General features: G+C 36.8%; 1 pseudogene across 1 annotated transcript in view; it reads right to left on the minus strand.

Moving 5' to 3' along the window:
* The window catches only part of LOC310891538 (adhesion G-protein coupled receptor V1-like), a 72,850-nt pseudogene that overhangs the window by 11,433 nt on the left and 34,950 nt on the right, over nt 1-26,467 (minus strand). The window contains exons 19-30 of the transcript in view: nt 25,132-25,308; nt 21,974-22,154; nt 21,151-21,353; nt 20,368-20,497; nt 18,670-18,750; nt 17,207-17,346; nt 14,166-14,819; nt 8,366-9,365; nt 6,731-6,940; nt 2,363-2,493; nt 2,005-2,104; nt 832-1,011 (exon numbers count right to left, since the gene is read on the minus strand). The product of the transcript in view is annotated as an adhesion G-protein coupled receptor V1-like (transcript). The remainder of the gene's footprint in view (nt 1-831; nt 1,012-2,004; nt 2,105-2,362; nt 2,494-6,730; nt 6,941-8,365; nt 9,366-14,165; nt 14,820-17,206; nt 17,347-18,669; nt 18,751-20,367; nt 20,498-21,150; nt 21,354-21,973; nt 22,155-25,131; nt 25,309-26,467) is intronic.

The raw sequence follows: 26,467 nt of genomic DNA on the forward strand, positions 1-26,467 counted from the left end.
TACTATGAACAATTATCTTAAAACATTAGTTTACTGAATAGTGTTCAAAGAGTACACTAGAGTATGGACTGGTATTAAAAAATAAATGGAAAAATAGTGTCATTAAAATGTCTCTAAAACTCTCTGGTGTCTCCAGATCTTGAAAAGCACTGTAAATGTTACTTCATTTCAAAACAAGTATGGCAAAAGAAACAGCCAGATTATCACCGAGGTGTAAATATAGTCCAAAAAGGCAAATAGGAAATTATTATACATGTTTTCTCACAACATAAGTTGCTATTTTCAGGCAACAAACACAAGATTCATTTTTTTTTTTCATGAAGCACACTATTGTATTGTAGAATTGAATACTATATAGTTTAAAGGATGTTAATGGATAAATTGATTCAAAGAGGAATCAGAAATTGTCAGAGGAGACATAAATTGAATTCAATGGTCTGGACACAACTTTTTCCATGTGACATTCCTAAGGTGCTGACTTCCTGAAATTCAGAGAAAAAATATGTGGGATGTGTGTACATGTCACTTTTCTCATGTTTTTTATTTTTTCTGAAGAGACTAATGCTTTGAGACAGACTCATTAGACAAAAATATGGTAACCTTAATAGCCACCTGATTGTTACAGCTTTCAGATCCCTTGCTGTATTAATGAGGATTATGACTCTAGTAATAAGTAATATTTAGTTTCCAAGTCTGCAGAAAGAAGCTTAGAAGTTCTGAAAAAAATACCAACTGTAACAAAGATTTTTCCAAACTTTCATTATCATGGCTTTTATTTGCCTAATGATAAGCAAAACAAAACTTCCTTTCTCTTGGAGTTGTTATACAGACCTAGAGATCCAAATTCTCTGTTAATAAAAAGCTGAATTGTTTTGTTTTCTTCTGGGATTAAAACCACCCTGGATGTGGAAGCAAAATTCAAAATTCCATGTGGTTCATCACTAGCTTCTACTGTTAGAACAGCTTCATATCCTTGACTATCCAAAACAGCAGCACCTGTAGAAGAAACTCCTGCAAGAGAATCAGTGGACTGCAGTGAATGAAGTGTTATGCAACTAATATTTTTGTCTTACATTATTGTTAATATTACATTTAAATAACGTTCAGTAGCCATGCAAATACCACGAAACCAAAGCTCACTGAAGTATGTGGATGGTGTGGGACCTACACACATATATATACTTACATTCTATAACAAATAGAAACAGAAATTTTATGCATACCAAGTACAAAGTCACAAAAATGTATTAAAAAATAAGAAAACTTAACAGGCCAGTGCCAAATATCAACTTCCCTATATTTTAAAAGGAAATAAACCATTTTCCCAGGAAGTACCTCCAAAAGCTTAAAACTATATTCCACTTCACAATCATTACATCAATAAACTGATATGTTTTCCAACTATTGCTTTGATGAATAATTTTGCTCATCCCGTTGGGCCACAGTGACTCTCGGAAGTTGATAAGGCACCTCGCAGCAACACAATCCATGTCAAGTTAGTTTGGTGTTTGGACATTAATTTCAGTTTGAAAAAAGGTATTTCAGAACGGATGCAGTTTAAGGCTTCTTTTCTCACTATAATTTTAATGGCAAGAATAAAATATTCTGACCACCTTGAATTCAGGGACAGATCAGTAAGTCTGCAGCTTGACAAGATTGTTTAAAAAGATAAAAATATCTGCATGTTTCATGGCAACTCTATCCATGACATATTAGTAAACTCAGTTTGCATTAAGATTAAGGGAAGAAACAACCATTGAATTAAATAGGCAGAGTTAAATCAGGATTGAAAACCATTTAAGTGTATTTGTGGAGACACGGTGGGATTTATATATACATACATAAGGACCAAGCCTATTTCAATAAAATGTTAATGAACTTTGCGTACTTTGCACCAGCTGCAGTTTGCTCAGTCCTATACCTCCAAAATGAAATAATAAAATTAAAAATATTATATTATTAAATGGTATTTTTAAGATGTAGCTGGCTATAGTTCTGCATTACCTTCTGTTTTGATGTTGTATAGGATGACTTGGTATTCTTCTTTTTCTTCAGGAATATGGTCATCCAGCAGATCAACATACAATGTTGTATTCAACGTCCCCTATTTGTTTTAAGGGTAAATTGATTAGCCATTATTTTATAAAACACAAGTGATATCATAATGACAAGTATTTTGAACAATTTCTTTAAGAAGAGTTAAGTATCAAGAATTGTAAGCTCCCTCCAGTTTGTAAGTCAAAAAGTGAGAAATTAAATAATCAAACCAAGAAAGAAGGACTGTTGAAAAGGCACACTTTTTCTCAGATCAGTTCTAATCACACTATTTTCCTGTAGCCAACATCACTGTTTATGGACTTACCTCAGGAAAAAAAAGTATTCCAGAATAGTTTGCAAAATTTTGTTTTACATTATGTCCTACTATCTTCCACTCAACAGTAACATTTCCCAGTCCTGGAGGAGTTCTTACGATGTGGAATTGTAATTGTTCTCCTAGGAATAAAGGACAAGATGCAGTGTTTCAGGGTCTCCTCTTCTACATGTTGGTTATAAAAATGAGAGGTCAAAAACATGCATCACACAGTTAAAGTATTTTTCCTGAAAGATATTGCTATTTTTGTCAGTTTGAATTTCACAGTAGTTATATACCACATTCACTTTTAATGCTGAAAAGAAAAACCTAAACTTAAAACTCTTCTAGTTTTTTTTTTTCTGTTTTTAGTTCACACTTGGAAATAATTATGAACATATGAGGGAACTTGGTATAGATGAATAACTTAGAAAGGGAATGTTCATGAAAACATGCGCAAACATTAGAGCAATACAAGTCTGTAAACTGTACAAAACAGTAACTACTGTATGTACCAACAATAATAGTAGTTTTCTACAACAGTTCCCTGGAAAGAATACACATTATCTGAACATTTGCACTGTCTTGTGACTTTATTCAATGCATGCAGAAAAAAATGCTTATAATTATCTGTAAGTTCCATTTATGTGAGTTCGAACTTACAAATATGGTCACTGTTAGAAAACAAAACATTCAGAAAATGTTAATAATTTCTTATAATCTCAGAGGTAATCAGTATTGCTGGACAATGTGCATATAAAGGAAGCAAATACTATGGTATTTTGCACATTTATAACATTTAACCCCAAAGGCACTTTAATTAAAAAGAGTAGACCTCTTAGTAGGCTTTGTAAAATGTGGAAATTGTTTTATATTCACAAGTTTTTCACAAAATTTCCATTAAATATTTTAAATGTGGACATGTGAAATTAGCATGTTATATCAACATGGAATAGATCAGTAGGCAATATTTTGCAAAACATTCACAATAGAGGACAGATGGTTATTTATAATAGGTAGGTACATGGCATTCATATTTCATATGCATTTTTCAGGTCCACAGAATTTAAGTTCAACAGCACATTTTGTCCTGCATTGGCTTTCAGAGACATGAAATATGCAGAAATCTACAATTCTGAGATTTTTGAAAACAATACATGAGATTTCTTTTGCTTATTGAAGAATTAACAAAACATAAGATAATGTTATAATAACATTATGCTGCCCAACTAGTCCCTTTGATTATGCAATTTAGAGAGCAGCAACTTAGGATGCTGTCTTGCTATTCTACTGTATTACCTTACAGAATTGTACAGCATTGTACAGCTAAAACTGGCAAGAAAAATCTGAAAATTTTCTAGTTACATTTATTTTTTGTAAGGAAGAGTCAGAGATATGCATGTATATTGGCTACCAATGAAAGAGAAAGGAATTCTTAACTTCAAGAGCCCTTAATATACTTAAATAAAATTTAATATTGTAAAGAAGTAATACAAAAACTGTATACACCCATTTTCAAATACATAAATGTGCTATTCAGCCCCAACATTTCAAACTTCAGTTAAGTCTCAGAGATGTCAACATTGATGTCGACATTGATGTCGACATCTTTGGCTTAAGTTGGTCCATGTTGCTTCTAAGAAAATTAAGGAATTCAAAATTTATTGATATCACAAGGATTCCACTTCTACAGTCAAATATCTGGATGGTAGACTCCCAATTTACAGGTTCCTCTGAGGCTAAATCATTACAGTGTTTAACACTGCACTGCAATCCACTATGTTCTATTTGAGAATTTTGCATATCCATTACAAAGAAATAAAGATTTAAAAGAAAAGTGGTTTCAATGGTTTAGTACCATTGGGAAAACACACACACACACAAATAAGGCAAAGCTTATTTCAATATATCTCTATAAGTTATAATGAATTTTCATTGAAGACTGGGAAAAATGCTTTATGATATAGAAAGCTGTTCCACTATAATCCAAACACTGAGAAGAAACTTGAAGTCATTATTACAGATTCCAAGTAGTTATTTACTGATCCATGTTTCCTACCAGCTTTACCAAGATTTTTTTGGTATTCCTATCCAGAAGAAATGCTAATATGAACACTAATTGATTTCTGAAGATTGAAAGTGTTATTAGGCTAAATTCAATATTTTTTTTAATATTTAATCCTTATCCATACTTTTACATTTCTACATTGTGACTTAATAAGTGATGCATCTCTTACATAGAGAAACAAAGAGGTGGGTATTTATCGCTGTGAAGAAGGGAGCATCAGCCGCTCTCCTCTTCCTCATTACTTTAAGCTACTGCAGTGCATTTTCTTGTAATACAGTTACACAACTGTCGCAGACCCCTGTCCAATAAAAAATACTACACTTATCCTCAATAAGGTAAAAAATAACATGCACATTGTGAAAACAAAATGTATTCACTTAACAGAAAATTTTCAATAACACAATAACTGTAAAAGTAATGATATTTGGATTTATGTCTGGTAAATTTTGCTTTCGAATGAAAAAAATATTTTGACAAACTAAAATAATCTAAATGCCTTAGCTCTTTTGCTCTTTCTCTATTTCTCCCTTTTTCTCTCTCTTTTTTTTTTAATCAAAGACACTTAGTTCACTTGTTTTGTTTCTGGCTGGAAGGCAATGAACTATTTCTTTTCACAACCTGGAAAAATAATATAATAATAACTATATATAATAATAGAACTATAGCCAAGTACTTCAGTTTCAAGCAGCCAGCATTTGGTAGCATGCTATGAATAACATTTAACCAGTTGAAAGTATTCAGGGACTTTGGGACTGAGACAGTTTGTATTAATTCCTTGTGCTCATTAACAGCTCTTCTTAGCTAATCATATCACATCTGGCTTGGCACAGAATTAACACAAACCATACCTAGATAAAAAACCAAAGGTTATGATGCCCTTTCATGTTGGGAAAACAAAACAAAAAACCTTTGGTTGAGAAAGCCATTTTTCTTCAAACAGAAAATGTAGTGCACACATTAGGGGACAAGTTCCTGTTTTGTGAACTTTCCCTGCCCATCAGTTCAAACATCAGAGAAACGTGATACTGCAATACACTGAGATTCCATCAAAGGCCACCTAAAGCAATCACCACCAGTACTATTATCATCCTATGCAAAACTGCATCAAACTGTAGATGAAACATGCCGTGTATTCTTTAAAACAATAGTAGAAATGTTTAGTACATACCAAATTATTATTGTTCTTTCTCAAATGTTTGCTTTCTCTTATAATTGCTACTTCCCAAATCATCTGCCATAAAAAAACATCAGGTTCATGGGACAGACAAAGGGAAGATGTTACCCTAGTGTTTCTGCAGGAATGTTTTCTAGAATATTTTAAATTCTTTGTAAGTCGCTGATAGATCTGATTTGCTTATGACTATTAGGTGTGTGTATGTTGGCACTCATGAAGCGGGCTGGCAGGAGCCTCGTGCAGGCCAACAAAGAGAAGGGCAGAGTCCTGCCCCTGGCGGGGAGCAGCCCCAGGCACCAGGGCGTGCACCCTGATGGAGAGCAGCTTGACAGAAAGGGCTTGGGGTCCTGCTGGACACTGCACTGGGCAGGAGCCAGCAACATGCCTTGTTACTAAGAAGGCTGATGGCATTCTGGGCTGAATTAGGCCAAGTATCCCTAGCAGGCTGAGAGAGCTATCCTTCCCCTCTACTCTGCACTGGTGAGGCTGCACCTGGAGCACTGGGTCCAGCTCTGGGCTCCCCAGTGCAAGACAGACCTAAACGTACTGGGAAGACTCCAACAGAGGGACACCGAGGTGATCAAGGGAAGGGAAGAGAGGCTGTGAGAGCTGAGACTGCTCAGCCTGGAGAAGGGGAGGCTCAGGGGGATCTCATCAGTGTCCTTCAATACCTGAAGGGAGGGTGGAACAGGACAGAGCCAGGCTCGTGTCAGTGGTGCCCAGGGACAGGACAAGAGGCAGCGGGCACAAACTGGAGCACAAGAGGTTCCCTCTGAATATCAGACAGCACTTTTGTGCTGTGTGGGAGCACTGGCACAGGTTGCCCAGAGAGATTGTGGGGTCTCCCTCCTTGGAGATACTCAAAAGCCTGGACATGGTCCTGAGCAACCTGCTCTAGGTGGCCCTGCTTGAGGGGGAAAGGACCAGATGACCTCCAGAGGCCCCTTCCAACCTTAAGCATTCTGTGATTCTATGAATGCTTGCAAGAGTTCAAAGTACATGTCAGGTATGTGGATATTCACTTCTTGCTGGTGTTCTCTGAACAGTGAAACACAATCATTGTGAGTCATTATCAACTGAAAGCACAAAGATGGAAACTGGCATTAAAATTTGAGCGTGGTCAACACAAAGAACACACCTTCACAACCAATAACAGATCTTGAGGCTGTATGGAAGCTTATAATTCCTGCCACATTGTCACTTGCCAGAATAATCACTGTGACAGTGTCAAAACTGGGCAAAATTCGACTCCCTCCTTCAGTATGGACCAGGCTGATTTCAATACTTTCATCATCCTCTGGCTCTGGATCATCTATAATGGGCAGCGTGACCATCTTCTTTGTTTCACCTACAAGGAGAAGAACGTATACAACCGTGTGTCCACTTGGAAACCACCTTGTTAAAAGACTCAATCATCTCATTTTGAAAATAATTAAATACATAAAATATATTAAAATTGCATGAAACAAACTTATTTACCTTTCTGGAAGTCAGTGAATGTCATTATGAAATTTTATCTAATTACTATTGATCAGTCACATTAAGCCAATAAAACGATCACATCATTAAATATACTATGTAGAAATTAATTATATAGGAATTATTTCGGAGTGCCTAGAATTCTTTATTTTCATTACAAATTCTATGACTTTAAAATTTAACTTAGAAAAGGGGAATATCATTCTTGAAAAAAAAATAAATTGCCAGGTGCTAAGCTCTCCGATGAACCATTTACACAAGGGTGTACATTCAATATGAGTACATTTACTGAGCCAGGGAATGCATTGAAATGGGATGACATTTTGTTAGTTCCTTGCCTTTGGGACTATCAAAGAATAATAATGTAAGCAGCAAACACCGTTAATCTCTAGTCGCTATATATCCATTAAAATTTACAACACAATCCTGTTGTTCAGTGCGTGTGCATAACCCAGCTGTGTTTTATGATCATCAGAATATCAATTTACAGAATACATATGTATTTCCTGCTAGATTGTCTTTCAAAATACTTCAAAATCAGTTTTTACTAAACTTGTAACTGGTAATGTAATTACATGTCAGCCTCACAATCATTGCCAGCAGCCATGCCTTACTATTCAGATGATTTATCAAGCTAGCACACTAGAATCTTTACTACGCACCTGGAAATTGCTTTCAAAATATCAGTTCGATTAACTCAGACTTTGAAAAAATAAAATACAGCATAAAATACAGCATGCTGCATGGTACTTAAGTAATGTCTGAGAGGGACTTGTTTGTCCTGTTTGCAATTCTTTTAAATATGTTCTGTTATGTTACGTTTAAATATGTTTTGTTATGTTACAATATGATCTCAGAATTTAAAGAGATGTCATGAAAAATTAGTACTGTAGTGACCGAGGGCTAACAAAAGACCACTTAGGCCTGATTCTCATTTCCATTATCCTTGCTGTAACAACTATCTTCGACTTTATTAATCCTTACTTATGTGGTAAAGGAAATCTTTATAGTGCAATATTTATACTGCAATATTTCTTTAATAAAAACCCTTAGGTATTTATTGTGCTTAGATATTTCATTGTGCTTTGCTACCACTGTGTGTGTTCTGCAAGATAATGCTACATGCTAATGAACAACCATACTCTTTTGCACGTGTATCCTTAGCATTCAGGAAAATTTAGCCTAAGAAGAAGATATCAGTTGTCAAAACATCCACAGTATCGTGTACTTGTCACGTTCTTTTTTCTTTTTCTTAGTTTTACAAAACAGAAGCCAAAACGAGAGCTTGTCTCACCTTCAGCAAACATCAGAGTCTCACCGACACCTATAAAATCCAAGTTTGGAGTAGCAGTCCCACCAATGACACGCCATTCCACTGTCACTTGTCCCAGGCTGCCTTCTGTTCTGTGTATCATTAGCTGCACGTTGGTCTGAGGACGTTCCTCTACTTCAACATACAGACCTTTCTCTGTTGCATTGGGACTTACACTGTAGATCTTAAACACTCCAAATGCGTCTCCATTCATCCTTATGATAACTGTGGAGGTATTTGGCTGTCCTATGGTTGGTTGGTTTTTTGAGCTGGCTGAGACGTTCATCAGTTCTGCTTTCAAAAGGGTTATAGTGAATCTCTCATCCAGTTCTGGCAGGCTGTCAGGCAGTATGGTAACTGTTAGATTTGCAAACTCTTCCCCTTCCTGCATTATGGCCCACTGTCTTGTAACAGGTTCATAATCACTGCCAGCGATGGCTTGTGTGCTGAAGAGGGCGAATGCACTGGTAACGTTTTTCTTGTAGGTCCGGAACCCTGAAGTGTTGTTAGTTAATGGGCTGATATCTGACGTCAGCCAAAGGCAGAGAGGAATCCCTGAGGCACTGGAAAATGTAAAGGCTGAACATGCTTGTTCTTTTAGGCACTGAGCTGCACAGGAATACACAGGGTCACTTGCTGCTGACACATTCACTCTGGTCTTGGATGGTTTGTCAGGAATTCCTTGTACAGGAGGCTCGTAGTAGGCCAGGATATCCTGACCTTGCTCCACAGCAAGAGCTACAACGTCAGTCTCAGAAGTGCTGTAGAAAATCTGCAGCTGACCAAATCTTCCCTCACTAAAAGACATTATAATAAAATAAAGTTCTGTTAGTTGACAAAGGATGTCTAATATTCTACATGTTTCTGGGTTAATAATAGAAGTGAACAAAATCAACTGACCCTTTCTGAATTGCTGAAAAATTCCAAATAACACATCAAAATGCATTCCCTTTGAAACTAGTACCAGAATAACTGAGTTATCTTATTTTTTTGTGGATAGCAAGTTTGATTATTTATAGCTTAGGTAGTAGTCTGTTAAGAATGCATATTTGTAAACATTTGGTTCTAGGAGTTAACTTAGTCTTCTTCAGGACTTGGCAGCTCTCCTTACTTGCAAGGAAGAAAAAGCCGGTGACACCCAGACTTATCATCCTTCCTCTAGGATCACATGCATAAAACCTGTTTTCCTTCTCTTATTTTCATCCTGTAAGGGCTGGCCATTTTGTCCTCCTGTTCAAATCACAGGAACAGGCTACCATGCAGGTTTAAATGATTTGATGATTAAACGGACAAAATGAATAGTACACTGTGTACGCTGAGTTTACATTGCCAATGTAAACTCAGCGTATTCAATGTATACTACTGTATACAATGTATACAATGTATACTACATGTATACAAATGTATACAAATGTATACAAAGTATACAATGTATACTACAAAGTATTCAATGTATACTACGTTTAAGTAATTTATGTAATACACAGACATCTACTTCAAAAACAATGTGTTTGAAATGAAAATACATTGAGATGGCAGATCAAAGAATTGATGCACATATTTTTATGAGAGGAGCATGAAATTTGACATTATAGTGAAAACAAAAGTGAAGAATAAATAGTAATTACAAATAAAGCAAACATTATACAAACCTTCGCCTGACTGTTATGTTTGCCAGCAAATTTCTTTCTAGTGGCTCCTGAACTCGATATAAGGATTGATGAAAGAAAACTGTGCCATAAGGATTATCATTGGCAGGTATTATAATACTTGCCACGCCATCTAACCCAATAGCACCACCATTGGAGGCCTGAGTTAATTCTACACGGACAATCTCAAAGAGAAGAAAAGAAAAAGAAGTAATGCAGCTAGACAATTTGTGGTTTTTCTAACAATAATTACAAGCAAAGTATAACATGAAATTATAGCACCTTCCTGCCGGAACATTTCTTGTTTTCCATCATACATATTTCTAGAACAAGTCAAAATTAATACCATCTTCAAGGAAGATGTAAGTGCTTGACTTACTTCTTCTATTTCTGGAACATCATCAGCCAGGATTTCCAATAGTAGCATCTGAAAGGCTTCCCCAGGGGCAAAAGTAATATTGCCTGAGGCAACCTGCAAGTCCTCATCAGCAGGGTGTCCACCAATGGTAGCAACCCACTCAACAGTAACGTTACCAAGTGTCCCAGCATTGCGGATTACTGGCAGATTTATGGGTACTGATCCAGATTCAGGCTCCTCCACAGTAAATTCGGTCATCTGGAACACTGAAGTGCAGCACAAAGAGGTGTATTTCATTAACAGTAATATTTAAAATAAAAACACCATCCTAGTTACTGAATTATATATTTTATTTCACTTGATTGCATTCATTTGCACAATTAAAAAAATGTTAATCAGGTTTAAACTTCAAATTGAACTTTCAGTATCATTTTATCTGCAAATAAAATTGGCATGAAAATTCAGCCCCCACCCAAGAGTTTATTCCAACGTATCCATTGTTCAAGGCTAGCCATGATCTAAGTTTTTAGAAGACGGTCAGAAGGTAATTTTTCCCAGTGAGGAAAATTTTTATCATTTTTTATGTCACGTATGGAAAAAATGTGTCAACATATTCCATCTAAATTGTTTCAAATATAAGTCTTTCTTGTATAAAATCTTTAGTTGTTAAGAATGAAGTTAATGAATTATCCATGTGGAATTATTTACTTTTGTCAATTTCCTTTACATTTTGCTGATAAAATGGAATAACTGAAATAAAGTAGGGTACTAAAGGGAGAAAGAGTAAGTCAAATAAAATGGCTGGAAAACATACACCAGAAATACTGAAATAGAAAAAATAAATAGAAAAGATAAATTTCTAAAATGTCATTAAATTTTTGAAATTACCATTTTTTTCTCAAAACCTGTGTAATGAAACTATTTTTGGAAAGTGTCCACAATCCATTTTACTGATAATGATAGAAAGAAGAAAAACTACAATAACTAACAACCAGAACATACAAGAACGCAATTTAAGTCATATTTGTACTTTCCAATTTCCCCAGATATTTAAACCTGCTTTGCCTGATTATTTTGTAAAACAATGACACTGCACTATCTAAACAGGTTTTGGCATGTAAACTTAAGCTTCAAGCTATTGCAGAAATGCAACATTTAGAATAGATAAAAAAATACAAATTAAATTAAAATCCATCCCCATTAGGAGACTCCAAAATCCACCTTCGTCTCACAAAATCTTGATATATAAGTTGACTGAATGCTTCAATTTCGCTATATAAGGGCACCATTTGCCCTTACTTACACGTTTTAATTTAGTTTATCTTATTTTGTCCTTTACTGTGTTCATCCAGACTTCCCTTTTTGTATTCTGAAAATTTTTATTCCATTGCCCAGTAATAACTCACCCACAAATCAGCAGATTGCTACTGGACAAGAGAAAATATGCAAATAAGACTCATTTACCAAAGGATCCAAACGGGTCATCAGAAGCCTCAATGGTTATGACTGCCCTCGTCAAAGATCCAAGCAAGGCTCCTCCTGTCGTTTGATTCAGCAGCTGAACATAAAAGGACTCCTCAACTTCAGGATTGATATCATTAATTATATAAATTGGCACAGCTTTACTTGTTTCTCCTTCTAGTAAGACAACATCTGATGAGGCTACACTGTAGTCCTCACCTAGATTTGTACATGAAAAAATAACAAAACAATCAAAACACAGAAGAATATTAAGGCATTCTGGTTCATTATGAAACATCACTAATGTTTATCAGCACTAATATTTATCTGTTCTTTTTGCATTCCCTTGTGTTCATATGTTGGTGTGTTTTTTTGTGTTTTTTTTTTTCTTTATCTTCATACCCAGAAAATACAATTGTTTATTTCCTAGTGCCTTTTAGATATCTGGATGGATGAAAATAAATCTCATCTTGGCCAAAACAGAGTTTACACTGTCAGTCCAAGAAGCAATTACAAAAGGTCCATTATTATCTTCCATTGAGAAGATCACACAACTGTGACATTTCTATATTTGATTTCTGATAGTTGTCTGGCTTTCCAAGAGATAAAATGAAACAGAAGTACCTTTTTCAAAGGAGATTTTACTAAAGGACATAAGGTCACTCCTTCCCTCGTGGAGCTTTTCAGGGATCACCTGAGAGCTTTACCTTTCATTTGCAAAGTAAAAGTCTTCTTGAATTGTGCTTAACATTTGTCTGTTTCACAGAGGAGTCACCAGCTCTCAATTTCCCTCCAAGAAACTCAAATAAGCCATGTATGGTAGGTTGAAATATGTACAAAGGACTAAGTACTAGCTATATATACTACTACAGGATTTTTTATTTTATTTTATTTTTTTGAGAAAGTGAGTGGCCACCAGGGAAACAAACAGCCAATTCCTTTCCTTAGTTTTCTTGCTAGATTCTTCAGTGATGATATCTCTGAGTTTTTTTAAATTTGATGTAAGGTCTCTTCTATAGGACCTGAATTCCTGTCTCCTAAGTACACTCAGTAAGTATCTCACACTTTGGTATTTTTTCTACTTGTTTTACTAGACTGCATTCAATACACACTTGCTTGCTTTGGTTACTCGAAGCATACGTATGCTCTTTCTGGTTTAACACAGAATGTGTATTTCTGCTATTTTGATTTCTTACCAGCTGTTGCAGTTATTGGCATAGCTTTGAATTTCACAGAAACATCTGCAAAAATTCCCCCAGTTCTGGTCACGTTAATGATTGGTCCAACATAATTTTCAGCAACTCGCACAGCTGAAGCTGAAAGCTGAAGTGTTCCAAAAGCATCATCATTGGCATTGATAATTACATGAGCTATAGTCTCACCCACTGATCCAAGACGAGGAGAATTTACAACTGAAATATAAAAAAAACCTCTTAGAGCAAGCCTGAAATGCCTCCTATATATGGCTATACTGTTCATATACATACACCTGAGTTTAGTGGATGGCCACTACTAGCTTTCAATAAAATTTTCATTTTAGATTTGGACAAAATATAACTACAAACTGCACAAGCATATTTTTGATGTTTGAATTATATTATGTCAGAAAATCCACATTCTTACTAACTTATTATTCTACCCTGCTGTGGAGCATACAAAACACCAGTTCTTTGAAGAGGTGAGGTACTAGCAAAATTACTTACTTATTTGTCCATAGGACAATAGAATTTTACACTAGCAATGATGAACTATAAGTAACCTTTCAGTTTCCCAGTAGAATTTTTTGTAGTGTTTCCCTTAAAAATCAAGATTAATGTGGGAGAGTCATGGGGGAGAGGGAAGGGAAATTAGGCATGCCAAGAAGCTCTTAAGCATAAATAAGGCTGTAATGACCTGAATTTATCTGATCGGGCAAACATCCTCTACGCTAAAAAGCCAGCATGAAGCTGCAATTCTACACCACTTAATGTTTAAAAGGCTTTTTTCGCTTTCAGTAAGTGCAACTAGCTTATTTCCTATCATTGTGCTTTACAGAAACAACAGGTGAGCAGGTATTAGCACACAAAACCAATACAGTAATACAGTTGGCCTAAAACACCTGGGATAAAGCAGATGCAGAAGGGAGAAAGAAATGTCCACCCCTGACAAAATTTTGTGGTAAAGGAAATATATGCTGACACACAGAATCTTCATACTTAATGTGAGATACTCTGACATATAACTTACAGGATTCTTAACTATACAGAGTTAGGCAGAGGTAAAATTTTACTGTAATTTCAATTGCTGCATTTTATCCTATTAAATATAAATATTAGCCTACATATTTAAGCTTTGGGTTTACATATGAAAGACACTTACTTGGCCGATCCTGTACTTTGTCGATCAAAACAGTATTGTTTAGCTCCACAAAAACAGATTCTGACCTCTCAGGATCATAATCATCCAAAATAGGCAAAGATATTGTGGCTTCGCTTTCATTGGCTGCGAAGATCACATAACCAGTAATGGGTATATAATCTTCTCCTTGTATTGCTCTAACAACATCAGGTGGAAGAAAGGGTGACTTTTCATCATCACCTAAAGTTCTGTATGTAACCACTACTGTACCAAGAAGACCACCAAGCCTTACTATTGTCAGGGAGATATTTTTTGTTTCTTCCTCAACTTTTATTGGTCTGTTTCTCTCAGAAAAGATGAACAGTCCATATGGATCATCATTAGCTAAAACTGTTAATGTTGCATTAGTGTGATTTCCAAGACGACCACTGGACACATTGATGATCAAAACTGAAAACACCTGATCCAGTTCAGGCACGTTGTCAGGAGAAACTTGTATGGTAATATTTGCTCTCACTTGGCCAACATCAAATGTTACATTCCCATATGCAGAGACCAGGTCTTCTGTAAGATCACAGACTATGACCCAATACAGAGTCACCTCAGACAGGGCCCCATGAGTTCTCACAACCTAAGTGGAAAACACAAAGATTTATGTATTTCTTTGTACTATAAGAAAGAAGAACATAAAAGTGTAAAATGGCATACAGCAAAGTCACAGAATCACAGAATATCCTGAGTTACAAAAGATCCACAGGGATTATCAGGTCCAACACCTGACTCCACACAGGACCACCCAAAATCAAATCGCATGTCTGACAGAGTAGTCCAAATGCTTCTTGAACTCTGGCAGCTCAGTGCTGTGACCATGTCCCTGGGGAGCCTGTCCCAGTGCCCGACCACCTCTGGGTGCAGAACCTTTCCCTAACCCCCAGCCTGACCCTCCCCTGTCCCAGCCCCGTGCCGTTCCCTCGGGTCCTGTCGCTGTCCCCAGAGAGCAGAGCTCAGCGCCTGCCCCTCCGCTCCCCTCGTGAGGGAGCTGCAGGCCGCCATGAGACCTCCCCTCGGCCTGCTCTGCTCTGGGCTGAACAAACCCAGGGACCTCAGCCGCTCCTCATACTTCTTGCCCTCTAGACCCTTCACCACCATAGTAGCCCTCCTTTGGATGCTCTCTAATAGTTTATGTCCTTCATATATTGTAGCACACACAGTGCTAGAGGTGAGGCTTCACCAGCACAGAGCAGAGCAGGACAATCCCTTCCCTTGACCATCCAGCATTGCTGTGCCTTATGCTCCAGAACACAGTTGACCATTTTGGCTGCTAAGGCACACTGCTGGTTCATATTTCTCTTGCTGTCAAGCAAAACCCCCAGATCCCTTTCCATGGGGCTGCTCTTCAGCCTCTTGTCCCCAGGCCTGTCCGTACAGCCAGCATTGCCCCTTGCCAGGTGCAGAATCCAGCACTTCCTCGTTTAACTTAATTCCAGTCAACTGTGACCTCTCCAGACTCCAAGACTATTGAAAAATTATTGAGAGAGGTCTTGCAATGACATCAGCCAGCTCTTTCTGTACTTTGGGATTAATCCCACTGGACCCCATAGACTTATATGCATCCAGCTGGAGCAGCAAATCCTGCACAAGTTCAAAGTTGGCTGGGAGTTTATCATCATCACAGTCCTGAAATTCAGAGCTTTGGGTGTCCCCGAGCCCATCATTGGTGTTAAAGACAGAGGCAAAGAAGGCATTAACCTCTGCTTTATTGGCGTACTTATTTGTGAGGTTACCAACCTCAACAAGTAATGGATCAATGTTTTCTCTGCTCCTCCTTTTGCTGTTAGCATACTTTAAAAAAAGCACTTTTTGTTGTCCCCACAGTACTGGCCAGCTTCAACTCTGAGTGAACATCACCTCTGTAGTCCTTGTTCAACTGACCTTGCTTCCAATGCCCACAGATTTTCCTTTTTCGCCTAAATTCTAGAATAAGATCCCTGCTCAGCCAAGCTGGCCTTCTGCCCAGCTTGCTCAACTTCTGACTCTTTGGAATTGCCTGTTCCTGTGCTCTTAAGAGGTGTTACTTAACTAACCAGCACTGATGGACTCCAATACCTTCAAAAGCAGGTTCCAAGGGGACCTCACAAACTAGTTCACTGAGTAGTCTGAAGTCTGCTGTCTCCATAGCTAGGGCTGAACTTTTGCTGGCAGTTTTCCTCCTATTACCAAAGATTTTAAACTCAGCCATCTCATGGTCACTATGGCCAGGACAGCCTCCAATCACCACTTCACCCACAAGACCCTCACTGTTTACAAGCAACAAATCTGGAGGGCACCTTTCTTAGTCAGCTTCCAGAGTAACTGTACCAACAAGTTATTGTTAACGTGCCTCAGGAATTTCCAGTACCTGTTTGTATTGGCTGTATGGTATTCCCAGCTAACATCTGGGAAGTTGAAGTCACCCACAGGGACAAGGGCAGATGACCTAGAGATATCCCTTAGTTCATTATAGAATAATTTGGCAATGTTGTCCTCCTGGCTGGGTGGTCTATAGCAGACTCCCACAACAACTTCATCTTATTGTTATAACTTATTTCCATGTCCCTTAATCCTTACCCGGAGGATCTTAAGCATGTCATTGCCAACTGCAAGCTGCACACAATCCAGCCCCTCCATTATATACAGTGCAAAGTCATTGACATGATGAGTTAAAAATAAACTAATTTTAAAAACAGTGTAATCTTTATCATCTTAGCTTTGCTGTATTTGTTGTGTCATCAGCACTTACTTTAAAATATTCATACCTCAAATGTAAACAAGTAGAAGTAAATTTAAACTTATATAAAACATTTTAGTTTTAAGCTGAAAGATACACTTTAGAAAGTGAAGTATAAAATGTCAAGACAAATGTACATGATAAAGTTAAGTTAAAATGCTGTAGACCTATTATAAAAATATTGCAGAATGCTCTGTAAAATAGACATAAAAGAGGATTGCATAGCAATATGAGACCCAAAACTTTCTAACCTGCAACATAATATTGCTATCTCCATCTTCAGGCTCAGTTCCATTTACCGAGAGTGACTCAGTACTGAACTCAAAGACGCCATGAGCATCATCAGAAGCCTCAATAGTCACAACGATGTGGGATGCAATTCCCAAGCTGGCTGTAAGTGCAAGTGCCAAAATGAGTTATTTTTTTATACCATCTTTTCTTAAAAGCTAAGGAAGTTTGTTACAAAAAGCACACAGAAAAGCATAACTGGAATATTTCTGCTGTTTTGCATTTTGTGGTGTGTTTTTTTTTTGTTTTAAATGTGGAATAATTATCCACATGGATAAGGAACTCACTTTCAATAATGCAGTCCTGGCAGCCCTTCTATGGAACAACACTCCAAAGCAACATATAAAATGCAAATATTTTAAGAGAGGATCAAAAATAAAATTACTTGTCTAATTAAGGAAAATGAACTAGAATTTAGGGTAGGGGAGAGTTACGTGGTAAAACACAGTGTAAGCAGTGCAGACAGGACAAAAGCAGGTACTATTTTAACTGAAGCTGGAACAAAGAAAAAGCTAGTCCAGGAAATTCTACTACTGTAATGATCATCTTGTGTGAGATAACTTGCTGCTTAGAAAGAGAAAGAGCCTGGCATTTTAAAAAAAATCTGGAAACACAGAAGAGGAAACAACACTTCCCAGGAAGTTCCAAAAAGTGGTTAAACCACAGACTTACTCTCAGGTTCAAACTGAACTCCTTTGTATTTTCAAATAAAACAGAAAATCAGGCTGTCACTGTGGAATAAATTATTTGATTTCGATAATGGGTGCTAACACAATATTTTCAGGTCTCTAGGGTTTAATTCAAAATCCGCCATCATTAGCGTTTCCCTCATAGTAGGTGCTTTTGTTTTCATCTTATTTCTGCATATTGTATGTTTTTAATTTTCTCAAGATTAAATTATCTTTGTTTTCTGTATGTTGTGACAAAAATAGACTTCAAAAATGAAAAATAATCAAAGCATTCTTTTAGAAAAAAAAGAGCTAACACCACTTTTTATTAAGAGTATTTTTGAGATGCAGAGATCAAAGCATAAAGCAAGTGGCAAAAGAAAGTATCAAAACACACAGTCAGGTAATTTTTAAATTACCTTAAATTTAAAAAGTTTCTCTCCTCTTTGCTCTCCAGAAAATTTTACAAAATTTACAAACAAAGCTAATTTTTCTAACTACTTCTGGAATAACTACATTGTGTTCTATAAAAATACAGCTTTGAAGATAGAGAAGCTGTTATTTTCTGTATTACGGTTAGTATTGACTGTTGTTGAAATTAAGCCTTTTTTAAAATGGGAAAGAATGTTTTGACAGGACTCTATGATATATCTCAAACCACAAGCAAAATAACACTATGATAAACTGTGTCAGTAGTGTAGTTCATGAGGGATATTACAGTTAGCATAAAGAAATAAAGATTAATCCAAAATGCTTACCATGCTGATGGACAGTTGGAAGGAAGAAATCCATGTTCCCATCACCACTACCACTGCCATCATTTCTAAAGAGCTCAGCAACTTTAAGATGACAGACATACAGATATATACACATATATACATTTATAAATCAGAGCGCAAGCAAAGAGAAATTTAAACTATTCTGGACAACAGGAAAAAAAGAGGGAAGCACTCTAGGAAGGTATCAACTTTGCTTCTGAAAGTGTACAGGAGTTCTAATAAAGACTGAAATATTTACATATGCCACCTCTTACTTAATTTATGACATTGGAAATAGCAATGGGAAGTCAGAATGAAAGAAAACACATACACATAGTTTATCTTTCCTCTCTTTCCCTCTTTGTGTCCCCATTTTGTATTTCCCCTTTCTCACTCCTAACTGAGGCTTGTCATGGAGGAATCTAAATTGAAAAAAAAAAAAAAAAAAAAGGTAGGGGAGACGATAAAGTCCCTCAAGCTCCTTATTCTAATATTTTCTCACAAAGTGAAAATGTTGGGAAAATCTGCAGAAAACTTAACTAATGGGGACTTCATAAGCTTTGTGTTTGTGTTGGAAAGGCCAAAAAGAAGGCTCATTTTAAAAAGGCTATATAGTTACTGGATTACTAAAGTTAGTTGTAAATTTTCTGTCACAACAATTTGAAAGAGAAAAGTTTGACTCCTTTTAACAAAACAACTATTCAACCAAAAAGACAAAATACGTGAAAAGTCTCAAGACTTTACCAAAAGAATCACTGAGACCATGTTGCACCATAGACACATACAATCATAGCAGAGAGCTGGATTAATTCAAGGAAATCTGATACATCCTCCCAGAAGGGACCACACTTGCAATTTCTGAATTGTTTAAAAAAATAACATCAGTTTAAAAAAAAAAAATCAATTTATGGCTGTCAGTGTTTCTAATTACTTTTCCCTCCAACAAGCTTTACAATCTCCGTTAAAATTTTTCTCAAATGGAAAAAAAAATCTGTAAGGTATTCAGGGGTTTATGTGGCAGCACCACTATGCTTTGCCGTCCCTTCAGACTAGCCCTTCAAACCAATAATTCTTTCAAGTGTTTGTCTTGTTCTTACAGACAATTATCTACGAGCTACCTCTGCAGCTACAGCTCAGCAAACTCCCTATGGCCCTCAACATCCACAGCCTATTACTGCTATAATCCATTTGACCTATGTATTGCAGTTCTTCTGATTTCACTCATGTGGAAGAAAAAACAAAACAAAACAAAAAAAAAACAAAACAAACAAACAAAAACACAACACTTTGACTGTTTAGCCTTAAATATTTTATAAATATTCCATATTTTTGAAATGCAACATATTGCTAATATATTTTTGCATTATTTTAGTTCTCATTACCAACCATGAAGTTATACAAAGTGAAAAGCAGCAATTGCCTTTAGATGACCTAACAGATGGCAGTGATACACTTTCCCTAATACATGGTAATAATATACTTGCTATGGGATCTGGTTGTTTCCACCAAGGATTAAGAAAAGAACTGAGGAACAGTTCTTCCCTACGAAAAAAGACAGCTGTATGGGGGTGGGGATGTAGAGGTGCTTTTTGTTTGTTTTCAGAAATAACATAGAAAATAATGCCAAGAAAGACAAGATTTTTATGAACGAGTAGAGGTCATGAAAATACAACTAAGGGCCTGATATATGTGCCTTACCTCCTCCCTCTGGGTTCAACAGCTCCACTTTAAACGTTTTTTCTAATTCAGGAATAGTATTATCAGTGATGTTAACAGTAATGTACTTGTATCTTTCTCCTGGCTGAAATTCCAGTGTACCCACAACAGCCTGCAATATAAGAGCTCTTCATATTTTTGTTCAAGTCTAATGTTTTCATCCATGTAAAAAAAAGAAACAGAACCTTCATTTTGTCTTTTTCAAAACATCTACTTTTCCTCACTTAAGCTTTAAAAAAAAATCTGAAAAATCTGTTTTACAAAAGAAAAAAAAAAAGAAGAAGACATCTAAGTTGACATACTGGTGAGCATCTGCATTCATGTACATTTTTCTTATTTTTCTGCACAAATGATCAGTTGGACAAGCAAGTGCAGATACACGCAGGTTATTTTGCTAGGCATATACAAATCCCAGTATGTACAAGCATAATGTTAACCTGTACATGCACTTGAATAATATGGTCTGTAACAACAGCAAAACTCACAAATTGCTACACTGAAAACTCTGTTAAGAAAAAAAAAAAAAGTTCAAAACCAGAGGCTTTTCCTAGACAATGCAACTTACTGCAGAGAAAAGAATGGAGAAGTCACATGATGTATATTTTTAAGTGAATATTACATATCCATTTGCCACATCACCTTGTAAAGTAGTCTTTCTGTGAAAGAATCATAGCTGGGCTAGAGCAGTCAAACTGAAAGCTATCTCCACGATAAATAACTCTAATTAATTCCAAAACAATTATACCACCTTGGCAGTTGCCATACCTGATAATCTTTGGGACTGAAAGCTGTGACTGGCACTGTTCTGTATTCCACCAGAACTGTTCCAAGAAGGCCTTGTGCACGAACTACCAGTAATCTGACGTGTCCAGCTTCTTCTTTAATAGTAATATGGGGCACAGAAGAGGCTGGAAGAATCATTTTATCACCTGGCTGAGGAGGTGGCCCCACAGAGAACTGGAGCAGACCTGGAAGACAAGAATTACTACTTACATGGCTTTTCATAACAAATTTTAAAGATGATAAACAATTTAAATAAAGTGATTGATAACATATCTTGTGATGGTTCTGAAATTAAAAACCACATATACCAGTATACCCTTAAGCCTCAATCACACTATTTCCAGAGATGTGCTGTGTGCCTTACCCTCTCTCACTGATATTCTTGTCAGTCTTGATAAAAGGCACAGCACAATAATAAAACCTTCTCTTCCCAAAAGAGCCTCACAGGCCACGGTTTTGCGTATTTACTGGTACAAGACATATGGAGAAATGACTCTCATTGTCAGGAATTCTCATTTGATGAAAAACCTGGACAGGATCAACTACATGCAGAGCCTTTATTTGCCCTCACAAGAGAATCATTGCTTGTTTGGGCAGGGAAGATTTGAGGCCTTTTTGTAAAATTATAAAAGAAAACTAATTCAGTATTCATTCATGTATATAAACAATGAATTAATTCAAGTTAGATAAAGTGGAATATATGAGATTGCTTCCTCAACTATTACAACCAAGCAAAGTTTTCATCTGACTGGAAAGAACTACACAATAATCTGAAACAAAGCTGTATAATTCCCATCATTGTTACCGTATGGGTGGTCACTGGCTTTGATGCTGATATCAGTAGTTTCCTTTTCTGGATCTATACTTGCTCCACTGGTAGGAGTTGAACCTAGTTTCCCATCTCCAGACACTGCAGAGACTAATGTCACACGGAAATATTCATTTAACTCCGGAATGTCATCATCAATAACATGCAAATTTAACACCTAGAGAAGGACCAAATCATGGAGAAATCAAACCATGCAACATTCTTTGATTAGTCAGTCAGCTGTATCTGCTGTATAGTTCTGAAAGCAAAGGACACTATTTTTGCTCTCCACATAAATTCAACTAATTTCTAAGATAACATTTTATGTCTAGAATATGCTTTCCAAAAACAATGCTTCCAAGCTACTGGAAATGGAAGGCATATTTTCTGAATTGTTTCAAACTACATAAATAAGTGATAATAAATACTTGTTTGGTTGGTTTTGTATATCTTCACAAAAGCAGAGTTTAATTTCCATGTACTGAACATGAAATATCTGATAAATTTTAAAATCTTTTTGAAATTATGCTTATGAAGAGACATTACAGTGATTAATCCAATTTAGAGAGCAAATAAATTGAGCTTATTATACCACCTGACACTTTGACCTGCAGATCATACGATTTACTAACATAACCTTGCTCTAAACACGCTAACACATTCACTTCAGAAAATTCCATCTTTCTTTATGTTTCGATATGGTCGGACAAACATATAGAAAACATTTAAGTAGCTGATCATATTTAGAGGCATGGTAATGAGTAGATTACAAATGTCAGTTGAAAGTCCCTTAGGATATCCCACCTGAAGAGCAGCTTGCTACCAGCCCGTTTCTTAGAGCCATGCACATTAGCTCCTCTGTATGTATGCAGTAAATTGGACCAGTAAGCTGTGTAGCAAGAGCCTACATCAGCCATTTTCTGCCACTAGATAGAGTAATGTGGGCCTCGTCTATGTTGCCATGCTAGAAAAGCTTTGGAAATTTCTGCTATATATGATTGTATGAAATGCAGTAATATCATTTCACAGAGAAATAAAGCTGAATGAACAAACTATTATAACATGAATGAACTATTTTCAGATACCACACGCTTTTGCCAGTCATCACATTATCCAGATTCACAGTTCTAGTGAAGTCACTGGGATCCCTGCAAATGACTTCAGCGAATTTGAGTCCACATTGACTTCTGCAGCCTGATATAAGTGAAACTGAGGATGGTATTTTCTACTCACAATTCATCCTTATTATACAAACAATAATAGAAAGTGTATGTTGTTTCTACAGTACTGTGGTCCCGCACCACTTCTTCAAATAAATTTAACAATTCCGTGCTGTACATCAGGATTGAATTCATTGAAACAGATTATTTTTATTTCTATTTCTAGCACACGCTGTTTATTACCACAGAATTTTAATCATAGGACAGCCCACGCTGGATGGGACATCAAAAGATGAAGTTCAATGTTTCATGGAAAAAAAAAAAATAGATGAAATAATCCAGCACCATGTTCAACTGCATCTTAAGCACCCCTGGTGATGGGAATTCTACCATAGAACCATACATTGGTTTGGGCTGGAAGGGACCTTAAAGCCCACCCAGCGCCACCCCCTGCCATGGGCAGGGACACCTCCCCCCAGCCCAGGCTGCCCTCAGCCCCATCCAGCCTGGCCTTGGGCTCTGCCAGGGATGGGGCAGCCGCAGCTCCTCTGGGCAGCCTGGGCCTGGGCCTCACCGCCCTCTGAGGGAAGAATTTCCTCCTTCGCCCCCTCCCTCGCCCTGCTGCCCACGCTGCTGTTGGTGCAGCCCAGGGTACGGGTGGCTTTCTGGGCTGCAAGCACACATTGCCGGCTCATGTCGAGCTTCTCATCAACCACCACGCCCAGGTCCTTCCCCCCCCAAGGGGTGCTCTCAGTGCTTTCTCTGCCCAGCCTGTGTTTGTGCTTGGGATTGCCCTGGCCCAGATGCTGAGGTCGGGACAACCCGACCCTGTCCCTAAGGAAGTCGTTCCAGTAGTTGTAAAAAATTTCAAGACAAAACCTCTCCCACTCTATCTTTGTACTCTTTGCCCTCTGTCTTCTCCTGTGGTTTCTTGAGAAGAGAGAGCCTCTGTCAACTCTGGAGCTGCCCTTTAGGTACTGTAATAATGGGATCAAAGTCCCCTTCTAAAGGGTGAAAAGATCTAACCCCTTGAGTCTTTCCTTAGAGGACAGGTTCTCCAGCTCTTTGATCATCTTTCTGGCCCTCTTTTGGACCTCCAGTCTGCCCACATAATTTTTTAATTGTGGGCCTCTGTAGCTTTGAATTCCTACTCTTCAGTGTATCCTGGTATCCTGGTATTTCTTTTTTCTTTTTCTTTTTTTTTTAAACTAATTCAGATAAGGAATTTCGTAAGACTTTTAGAAAGCTTTCTCAGAAGCAGCTAAAGCTTCCCTTATGTATCATTTCTCTTTCTCTCCCCCAACTCAGAGATGCAATTCTGATTACCAATTTCAGGTGTCTCTAAGGCCAGAATATTGAATAATTTCCTTATGTTCCAGTTGCTCGCACACTTTATGCAGAGGAATAGATTAAAGCAGACAGTAATCATTTCAGGGAGACTCAAAAACAGCTATTGTTACAAGAACACCTTTAATCTCCTGTTTCTGATTTTGAATTTAAAAGGAGACAGAACCTGGATAGCCTTGAGTGCAAGAACAGCAATGAATCTTACTATTGCCTATTTAATTGTTGTGGACATAAATTTGAGTTACAACACTCAGATCAAACCTGATCATTTTCCAATTTCGAAAGTACATGGACTATCTACACTTTTTAAAGTATATGTACACATACACATAAATACAGTTAATATTTTTTATGTATATGTACATATATCTAATATGTACATGCACACATGGTGACTTTTGAACTGACATATACACAGAGCTACAAATAACACTTTCTTGTTGTCAGGGATGGAAAAAAAGAAAGAAAGAAAATATATATATAACAAAAAAATAACAACATAAAATAACAAAATAAAAAATAATAAGAAGAAAAGCCATGTGAAGTAAACACTCTCTAGTATGCAAACCAGCCAAGCACCCTCAGAAGGTATTTTCCAGGAGGTTTGTAAAGGACAGGATGAATTGTTAATAGGAAGGTAGGGTTTACCTCTGATCTCTGCCAAGGAACGAATGTGATAGTGCCACTGCTATTAGAAAAATCGGTAACAGAGTAATTAATGCCAGTGGAATCAACCTGTGAGATAATGTACTTTATATACACATAGTCTAGGGCTCCCCTTGTACGCTCCACAACACAGGATATAGTGGAACCTTCATCAGCAGTCTGGAAGAAAGCAAAAATTTGGAACGTTTATTACTGTCAAAGTAAATCAAGGCAATTTCATTAAATAACACGAAAATATTTAATGCCAGACAAATGTTCAAGTAAAAAATTGCTGTCATGTTACTTTCAGCTCTTTTGGAGTGTTAGGAAGCTGAAACTGACCTTGATGCCAATCAGAACAATCCTAGTGGAATCTGCAAAAGTCTGATGCCTCCCTGAGGACTATTAAGGTAACAAATAACAATACACTGCAGTTCGTCCTGGACACAACCCCTTTCCTAAAACTATGCGTCAGAGACAGAATCAATATGCTTGAAATGTACCTGTCGAAAGCAAATGAAACTATTGCTTTATAATAACGTCAATATTGTAATTTTCCTTAGCAATAATTTAAAGAAAGATTTGGATCAGCACTTTCTCTAACCAGACACACTATGGATAGAAATAAACTATACCATCATCATTCAGAAAAACAGATTTTTCTCTTCTACTGTCCTCCTTACAATTCTGTATCTTCACAGATAACATGACTTCTGCAGCGACAACTTCACGTCTCTGGAATGAAGCTTTAATTGGTACTGACCTTCTATTTTAGAAAATAACGTTCATAAAATTAACATAGAAAATAATTTTATCTGAAAGTTATTGGAAAGGTTAAAGCTATCTTATGCATTAGATAAATTTCAGGGCTGCTTTGTAAGAAAGCATAGATACTGTGTGTGACTTCAGCTGCCTAGTAGACAGATATGCACAGTTAAACTACTGGTAAAAAAATGCTGTGTTCCTGCATCACCACTAAGAGCTCTAATACTTCCCTGGTGAAATGGACATATGATAGGTGCAAAACAATTACCGTGCCATATAATTATTTTTTTTCTTCATGGTTGGCTGATGATCTGTGGCATCACAGCGTATCAGAGGTACTTGAACCTGAAGGAATCTATTATCATAGCATATGGTAGGCACACAATAAGCAAACTGAACCAAACTGAAAACTAGTATCACTCAGGCAAGACAGTTATTTTAAAAACATCATAAGCACTTTGATTAAAAAAGAATGTAATTAAAGCTCATAAGAGTTCCCAAATGAAAACTATATTAAATTTTTTTTTCCACAAAATAATCCAATACCAGTAGAGATAGCTATCATGTTATTCCC

This window comes from Anser anser (assembly GCF_964211835.1).
Source record: "Anser anser genome assembly, contig: HAP1_SCAFFOLD_131, whole genome shotgun sequence".
NCBI classification, from domain to species: Eukaryota; Metazoa; Chordata; class Aves; order Anseriformes; family Anatidae; genus Anser; species Anser anser.